A 9625-nucleotide genomic window follows, 5' to 3' on the forward strand; every position below is an offset into this window, starting at 1 on the left:
TTGCAGTGTCCATATGAAGCAGTGTTTCTAGGCCACAATGGGTAACAGCGGGTCCAGGTCACTACAATGAGCAGCAACATCAGATGTATATTCTGTTCACCATAGAAAGGGTGGGTCCAGCTCCCAGAGTAAATGTGGCCCGAGCCTCTGTGGGCAGGAGTGAGTATGGGCTGTTGTGGGCAAGAACAGTTCAGGCGACCATGAGAAGCAGTGTATCTGGGCAGCCATGGGAAAAAGTGGTTCTGCATGTTGGCTTTTCAATTCCAGTGATCAAGAGCATGTCTGGTCCCCTGTGGGCCTGGGCTTCCATGGGCAGGGTGGTCTGCGCTTCTGTGGACAGGTGGGAGCTTAGGTCATTGTGGGCAAGATCAAGTTTGAGCTCTTGTGGATAAGAGCTGCACTGGTCACTGTGAGAGGCAGTATATCTAGGTCACAGTGGGCAGAAGCGGGTCCGGGTCCCGGCATGTGTAGGAATGTGTCTGTCTGCAGTGGTCAGGTGAGTCTGGTAGACTATGGACAAGGGTGGGCCCAGGCCTCTGTGGACATGTGTAAGTTTGGGTAGCTGTGGGCAGGATCAAGTTTGAGCTGTTGTGGAGAAGAGCCACACTGGTCACCGTGAGAAGCAGCGTATCATGGCCGCCATGGGCAGGAGTGATTCCAAGTTTCAGCTATTGTAGGATCTTTTTGGTCCCAGTGGATAGGAGCATGTTGGTCTTCCAAGGATCTAGTATATGAGGTCAGAGATGGGCCCAAGCATCCGTGGGCATTGGTGGAGACTGGTTTCCGTGAACAGTGGTGGGCCTTGGTCTTCTTAGACTGAAGGAGGACGGAGTCTCCATGGGCAAGAATGGGACCAGGTATCTGAGATCAACTGTGATCTGGTCTTCTTGGTCAAGGCAGGCCTAGGCCCCTTGAGCAGCAGTGATTTGGGGCTGTTGTGGGCAGGAATAAGTTTGGGCCATTGTGAATTAGAGTTGTTCGGGTGTCATGAAAAGCAATGTACCAGGGCTGCCATGCACAGGAGCAGTTCCAGGTACTGGCCACTTGTAGGAGCTTTTCGGTTCCAGTGATCAGGAGTGTATCTGGTCCTCCTAGACCTGAGTACTGGAGGTCAGAAACAGATGGGAGCATTTGTGAGCAGTGGCGAGGATGACTTTCTTTGGGCCAATGCAGGCTTGGGCCTTTGTGCGCATGAATGGGCCAGGACTTTTGTGGGAAGAGGCAAGGTGGGGCTTCGAGGACAGGTGCAGGTACAGGCCTGGGCTTCCAGGGTCAGAGATAATCCAGGGCCTCCATGGGCAGCTGAGGGCCTGAGCATCCATGAGCAAGAGTGGATCCAGACCACAGTGGGCAGGAGTAAATTTGGGATATTGTGGGCAGGATCTAATTTTGCAATTGTGGACAGGAGCAATTTGAGACATTGTGAGAATCAGAGTATCACAACTGCCATAAGAAGGAGTTGTTCCAGGTTCTAGCCTTGTGGAGGAAATTTTCCATTCCAGTGGTCAGGATTGTGTCTAATCTTCCATGGACTGGGACTTTGTTGTGCAAGATGGTCTCGGGGTTCTGTGGGCAGGGCCCAGTCAGGGTCTCCATGGGCAGGGCAGACTCATGCCTCTGTGGGTAGGGAAGAGCCTGGGCCTCTATCAGAAGGAATTAGTTTGTGGGTAGGGATGAGTTTGGGCCTTTGTGGACAGGAGGACTACTCTGATAAGCAGTGTATTAGGGCTGACAAGGGCAGTAGGAGTTCCAAGTTTCAGCCATTTGTAGAACTGTTTTGGTTCTAGGAGTGAGGAGAATATCTCGTCCTCCATGAGCCTGGGCCTCCAAGCCAAGGGTGGGCCCTGGCCTCCGTGGCAAGCAAAGGCCCTAGCCATTGAGGGCAGTGGCAGCCCAAGCCTTCTTGGGAAAGGCAGTCCTGGAACTTCTTGAGAAGGGCAGGGCTGGTCTTTCTTGGGAAGGGCAGTCTTGGAACTTCTTGTGAAGGGTAGGGGTGGGCCTTCTTGGGAAGAGTAGGCATGGACAGGGCAGGGGTGAACCTTATATAGAAAGGCAGGTGCAGGCCTTGTTGGGAAAGGAAGGTGCAAGTGTTATTGAGAAGGACAAGCCCAGGCTTCTTAGAAAGGGGATTCTTGGACCTTCTTTGGAAAGGCATGGACAGATCTTCTCTGAAAGGGCAGGCCCACCCTCCCTCTCCCGCCCCCATCCACACTCGCACAATACACCCACCCCTCACTCCAGTCCACCCACTGCCCACCCCTCTGCTGCCTCATCTTTGAACTGAGACTCTACCTACTAAAATCACAGCAGGGACCACTATTCTTCCTTCAGGAAACGGAAAGCACCAGCCCATGGTATTTGGCAGGCCATGGAATAATGGGTTTTTATGGTCACTGGGTGGGATCTCAGCCTGCTGATGAAAACACCCAGTCGCTTTTCTGAATCTCTTCTCAAAGTGGAGGTCTGTAAGGAGAGCTGCTCCTTTGTGTTGAGACCTGTCAACAGCTGCTTTCTATGCTGTGAGAGGCCCTTTTTCTCAGAACCTTCAGACTCTGGTTTCTATCCTGTTGGGATGCAATTAACTAGAATGGGCTTGTGTGTTCCTTTTAAAGGGCCAATGGCTTCATTGTGACCTCATGCTGATAGAGGCCAGGTGATGTCTCATGACCTTCTTGGGGAGGGAAGGCCTGAGTCTTCTTAAGAAGGGGAGGCCTAGGCTTTCATAGGAAGGTCAGGGGTGATCCTTCTTGGGGGGGCAAGGATGAGCCTTATTGGGAAGGGCAGTGGCAAGCCTTCTTAGAAAGAGCAGGGACAAGCCCTATTGACAATACAGGCCCAAAACTTCTTGAGAGCGACAGGCCAGGGCCTTCTTTGGAAGGGCAGGAGATGGGCCTTCTTGTTGCCATGGGTTGAAGTGTTTATATTCTGCTATGGGGATAATGCAAGTCCTGGCTGTTGTCAGTGGGGCAGGTTCTGGCCGCCATTGGGTAGTTTTGTTTGGGCTGCTGCATGTAGCTGGTGCAGGTCGTGGCCACAGTGGGTCAGTGCAGATTTTGGTTTCTGTGGACTGCTGGTTTTGAGGTTTGTTTGGTTTTTCTTTAAACTATTTCTTTTTTGATTGTTACATATTTTCTTCCTCCCCCCCGACCCCCTTAACAAGTCCACCCTACCAAATATTCCTTGTTCCAGATTGTTGTTACTCATGTAATGCCTAATCATATATTCCTTTTGGATATTTCTTCCCTTCATCTCTTCTAACACATTGTTCATTATCTATCAACACTTTTCCCATCCTCTCCTTAACCCCTCCTTGTCTGTTCTTTCTATAACAGTGGAGTTATACGTTGTTTGTTTTCTTGTGTCTGAGATATTTCACTCAGAATACTGTCATCCAAGCTCCTCAATGTTGTATAATATTTTAAAAGTTCATTATTTTTCAGTGCTTTTCAATATCCTATTGTGTAAATGTATCGTAGTTTTCTATCCATTTATTTGTTCATGAGCGATTGAGCTTGCTTGTAAGTACTGCAGCAATCAACATTAGTTTGCATACAAAATTTGAGTCATGGCTCTAGTTTCTTTAGGGCATATTGTGGCTAACGTTGAGAATGGGAATCCCAGAACACTTGACTGTGCTTATGAGAAACCTATACTTGGACCAGGAAGCAGTCCTCAGAACTGAGCAAGGAAGTACTGCATGGTTCAAAACCAGGAAGGGAGTGTGTCAGGATGCATCCTGTCTCCATAACTTTTCAATCTAGATGCAGATCAGAACATTCAGGAGACTGGATTTATGAGGAGGAGTGTGGCTTCAGGATTGGAGGAAAACTCAGCAAAAACCTATATTATTCAGATGACACAACCTTGCTTGCTGAAACCAAGAAGGACCTGAAGTGCTTACTGCAGAAGGTCAAGGAGTGTAGTCTTCAACATAGATTGAGGCTCAACATCAAGAATATAAATATTCTCACCACTGGGACAATTGTCAGCACCATGATAGATGGAGAAGAGACTGAGGTTGTTAACATTTACAGCTTACTTGTTTCCACAATCAACATTCTTGGTACCAGCAGTCAGGAAATCAAAACATGAATTGCACTGGGGAAATCTGCTGTCAGAGACCTCACCAAAGGATTAAAAAGCAGCACTGTCAGTCTAAAGTCTGATTCAAGCCATCATCTTTGCAATTACTGTCTATACATCAGAGAGCTGGATAATTGCTAAGGGTAATTATCAGAAGAATAATTGATGTCTTTGAGTTGTGGTGTTAGAGAAGAGTCTTGAACATACTGTGGACCATCAAGAAAACAAATAGGTCTGTGGTGGAGAGGGTGCAACCAAGTTTCTCTTTGGAGGCTAGGATTTTGAAACTGTCTCACATACTCTGGGCACATGCCCAGGAAGAACCAGTCTTTAAAGAAGGGTGGAGGGACAGTGTAAGAGAGGAAGACCCCCAGATAAGATGGATTGATACAGTACCTGGGGTCATGGGGGTAGGTGTGCTGGAATCAGTGGGATTGTGTCAGGACAGGGCAGGCTTCACATCTGCTGTACATAGGGTTGCTATGAGTCACAGATGATTTGAAGGCACATAACAACAACAACAACAACAACCACCTATTTCCAATAGTGGAATTGCTGAACCAAATGGTATTTCTATTTCCAACTTTTTGAGAAAGAGCCAGGCCACTTTCCACAGTGGATATACCGTTTTACATTCCCGAGAGGACTGTACAGACTCCATTTTGTGCCTGGCCTCCATCTCAAGCCTGACCTGGGCATAACCTTAAAAAATCAATTCCAGAAGCAGGCCATAAAAATTCTTCGCCCAAGAGGCAGCTAATCAGGAGAGAAAGCAACCACAGGAGTGCGGAGTTCTTATCTCAGGTTAGCCATCTGTGCTGCCAGATGTCCTTGTAAGGTTTGAAATTAACTTATCCTAAGGTTTAACGTATATTACACAAGAATACAGGTACGTGACCCAAAGACATGCATATGTGACACAGGGAAGCTACATACCTGACACAGGAAGAGTGTGTGTGTGACACACGAAAAGCATGTACGTGACACAGGAAAGGGCGAAGGTGGGCTGGGTGGCTGCTTAGACACAAGCCAATCACAAGCCGCCGACCTGTGTAAGTGTTCCCCTCACCCACCAATCATGTTCCCAATTACCTCACCCTGGTCAAACAGCTCCATTTTACCCATGAAATGTCTGCACATGCTCTCCCAGGGTCGCCATTTTCTTGTAGACCCCTTCAAGCTGGAGTTTGTTCTTCAACATAAAGCGTTCTTGATGATTACATACATGAGTTGGTGATCTTCCGGGTGGCGATTTATAGACTTAACACCCAACAGCAACAAGAGTTCTAATCTCCCTACAACCTTACCAGCATTTGTTGTTTGTCGCCCTGTTGAACTTGCTGTTGTTGTTGCAATGAGATGATATCTCATTATTGTTTTGTGGCCTACAATTTTAAGAGTCTATTAAGGGCTGGTGTGGGTCCAGGTTTTTAAAGGCTGATGTGGGGTAGCTGTGCCACACACTGGTATAGACTGGGTTGCAGAGCCCTGGTGTCTGTCCTGGTTGCTGTGGGCTTTTATAAATATAGTCCACTGTGGGCTGGTGTGGGTCCTGGCTGCTGTAGACAGCTGTGATTAGAGTGGGGACAGTACACTGGGTGGAGATTGATGAGGGCAATGGAGGAGTAGGGGCATGATGAATGGAAACAGTAGATGGGAGTGTGGGGGCAGTATGGAAGGGTGTTTGCTGGTGGGAAGGCAAGTGGGAGTGGGCCTACATGAGTGGAAATTGGAAGCAGGATGGTGAGAGGGGTGGGTGAATGCTGCCCACCTTTGACTGAGACCCTACCTTCTAAAATCATAGGAAGAACCCCTATTTTTCGCTCAGGCCATGAAAGGCATCAGCCCATTGGCAGACCATGGAGTCTAGTTTTCATGGTCGCTTGGTGGAATCTCATCCTGCTGATGAAAACACCCAGTCAATTTTCTGACTCTCTTCTCAAAGTAGACATCTGTGAGGAGAGCTGCTCTTTTGTGTTGTGAACTGTCACCATCTCTCAGCTGGTTTCTGTGCTGTGAGAGGCCCTTCTCAGTGTCATCAAGTTATTTTTTTGTAGGATTATTGCAAATATGTTTTTAAAAATATTTTCTTAAATTTCATTTTAGATTGATTTGCTTACAAAGTTCATATACATTGGGTTTCATACTATTTTTAATTCACACTGCATTTCATACAATCATTTCTCATGCATTATGTTTTATAATGTTAACCACCATTGGAAGACTAACTTTTTTGGTCCCTTCTAGATACTTACCATTTCCTTCACCCTCTCCCTCTCCTCGCCCCAACCCTGTGATTTCACCCATAGCCATCCTTACCCCTCTGTGCCCACCCATTGTCCCCTTGGGTCCCTAAGCTTGTTTTACTAGTTATCCTTCTATTTTTGCAATAATTATCTTATGTAGTAGAAAATACCTTTAATAAGAAACACAAATGACAACTTTATAAATTGACCTCACCAGATGGATGGCATAGGAATCAGCCTGATTACATCTATCAATGAATTATTAGAGAAGCTCAATGTCAGCAGTCAAAAGCAGGCCAGAAGCTAACTGTGAATTAGCCCATCAATTATTCATGTGCAAGTTCAAATTGAGGCTGAAAAAGATTAAAACTTGTCCAGAAGAACAAAAATATGATCTTGACTCTATGCCACCGTAATGTAGAAATCATCTTAAGAAAGGTTTGAATCATTGAACATTATGATTTTTCTTCTAGTATGTTTTTTATTGAGGTTCTTATGTTCCATCTAATTGACTCTGTTCCATATCTTCTATTGGAAATATCTGCCATTTTGATCTTGATAATGGATGAAAACCAGATGAGCTGTGGGAAGATATCAAGAATATGAGTCTGTGAAGAATGCAAAGGTCATTACAAAGAGGGAGGAAGGAGAAAAGGCTAAAATTGATGTCAGAAGAGACTCTGGATTGTACTAGAACTCCAAGAAGCCAAAACAAAGGGAAGAGATCAAGAAGTTATGGAGCAGAATAAAAGATGGCAAAGGGTAGCTCAGAAAGACAAGACAAAGTTTTATAATGAAATGTGCAAGGAGCTGGAGTCAGAAAATCAAAAGGGCCAAATTGGCTTGTCTGCAAGTTGCAATGGTTAAACATTAAGGATGCTGAGGGCAGAATGTTGAACGATTCAGGAAGCATTAAAAGAAGATACAGGATTATAAAGAGTCACTGTACCAAGAAGAATTGGCTGACACAGAAGTTCAGGCTACTTTGAAGATCTTGGCAAAAAAAAAAAAAAAAAAAAAGCACCAAGAATTGATGGGATAACACTTAACCTATTTAAAAAACAGATGTCCTGGATGTGCTCAAGAAGTTATGCCAAGAAATCTGGAGGACAACTACCTGGCCAACTGACTGGAAGATATCTATATTAATTCCCATTCCAAGAAAAAATTGACCCAACAGAGTGTGAAAATTTTTGAATGGTATCACTAATATCACACACTAGCTAGCAAAACCCTGCTGAAGATCCCGAAATGTACTGACTGAAACAGTACCCTGACAGAGAGCTACCAAAAACGCAAGCTAGGCTAGAAGAGGTCATGGCAGTAGAAACATTATTGTCAATGTCAGGTGGATCTTGGCAGAAAGCAGAGAGTACTAGAGGCATTTCTATCTATGGTTCCTCAGCTATGCAAAGGCATTTGACTGTGTGGGTCACAACAAATTATGGCTAATCTTGAGGAAAATGGGAATCTAAGAACAGCTGATTTTTGCCTATGTGAAACCTATACTTGTATCAAGAAATGGACCTCAGAATAGAGCAGAGAAAGATTACATGGTTCAAAATATGCCAGGGATGCATCCTGTCTCCATATATTTTCAATCTATATTCAGAACAGATCATTCTGGAAAGCAGGCCTTTATGAGGAGGAATGTGACAATAGGATTGGGGGAAGACTCATCAGCAACCTAAATTATGCAAGTGACACCACCTTGCTTACTGAAGAGGACCTGAGACACTTGCTGCAGAATGTCAAGGACTGTAGTCTTCAATGTGGATTGAAGCTCAACATGAAGAAGGCAAAGATTCTCATCACTAGGCCAATTGGTAACACCCTGATAGATGGAGAAGAGGTTGAGGTTATCAACAGTTATAGCTTGTTCTGCTCCACAATCAACACTCTTGGCACCAGCAGTTAGGAAATCAAAGACAAATTGCATTGGGAAAATTTGCTGTCAAGGACCTCTCCAGAGTACTGAGAAGAAATTATGTCAGTCTAGAGACTAGGTGTGCCTGATCTAGGCCATGGTCATCCCAACTACTTGCTATGCATTAGAGAGCTGAAGAATAACTAAGGATAACTGAAGGAGAATCAATGTCTTTAAGTTGTGGTGCTGGAGAAGAGTTTTGAACATACCAAGGACTCCCAAGGAAACAAACAATTCTGTCTTACAAAAGGTGAAACCAAGTTTCTCCTTGGAGGCTAGGATATTTTTTCCCCCTATTTTTAAAACCTTTTAAAAAATTCATTTTAATGAACGTTTACAGAGACTTTGTATTTCCATTCACTCTTTGTTGCTTTTTTCATGCCTCGCCCCACCCTCTTGTCTTTGAAAAGTAAAAGAAAAATTATTTCATTGGTATACAATCCCCCTGCTCTGCCCCGGGTACACTCCACTATGCAGCCTTCATTCTGGACTCTTGTCATGACCATAATACCCAATAATTTATTGCTTTTGAACTGTTCACTCCATCATCTATTTTAATGCAATATACAAAATTTATCCAATCTTTCTCAATCTCACTCCAACCCTGATGTCAGTCCCATTATACAACAGTGGCACTATTCAATATTTGTCCTTTTGTGACTAAGATATTTCACTCAGCATAAAGTCCTCCAGCATCACCCATTTTTAGTATTTCATGAGTTCCTTGTTTTTCTATGCAGAGTAGTATCCCATTGTGTAAATATATCACAGCTTCTCTATCCATTTGTCTGTTGATGGGAACTTAGGTTGTTTCCAACTTTTTGCTATTGTGAACAAAGCTTCAGTAAACATGGGTGTGAATATATCTGCCTGGGTGGCAGTCATGGTTTCTTTAGGGTATATTCCCAGTAGTGGAATGGCTGGGTCAAATGGTATTTCTCTTTGCAACTTTTTGAGAGAGTGCCATACAACCTTCCATAGTGGTTGCACAATTCCAGTTTCTCCACAACTTCACCAGCATTTGATGTTTGCTGCTCTGTTAAATTTTGCTTTTCTTACTGGGATGAGATGGTATTACATAGTTTTATTGATATGCATCTCTCTTAGAGCTAGAGATTTTGAACATTTCATGATGTGTTCGTTAGCCATCTCAATGTCTTCTTTGGTGAAGTGTCTGTTCATATCCTGTGCCCATTTTTCAATTGGATTATTTACCTATGTCTTTTTTTTAATATTTTTTATTACCTTCTTTTTTTTAAGTTTTATTAGTATTATTGAACATTTACAGGGATTTTGGGTTTTCATTCCTTCATTGCTGTACCATTCTCTCTACCCTCTTCCCCAGTTTGTTGTTCTTCCCCCGCCCTCC

General features: G+C 44.3%; 1 pseudogene; it reads left to right on the forward strand.

Moving 5' to 3' along the window:
* Nucleotides 1–463: 463 nt before the first annotated feature.
* The window catches only part of LOC102868997, a 62344-nt pseudogene continuing 53182 nt past the window's right edge, over nucleotides 464–9625 (forward strand).

Source organism: Elephantulus edwardii, unplaced genomic scaffold (assembly GCF_000299155.1).
Source record: "Elephantulus edwardii isolate Elephantulus edwardi_28Jun2011 unplaced genomic scaffold, EleEdw1.0 scaffold00203, whole genome shotgun sequence".
Taxonomy (NCBI): Eukaryota; Metazoa; Chordata; class Mammalia; order Macroscelidea; family Macroscelididae; genus Elephantulus; species Elephantulus edwardii.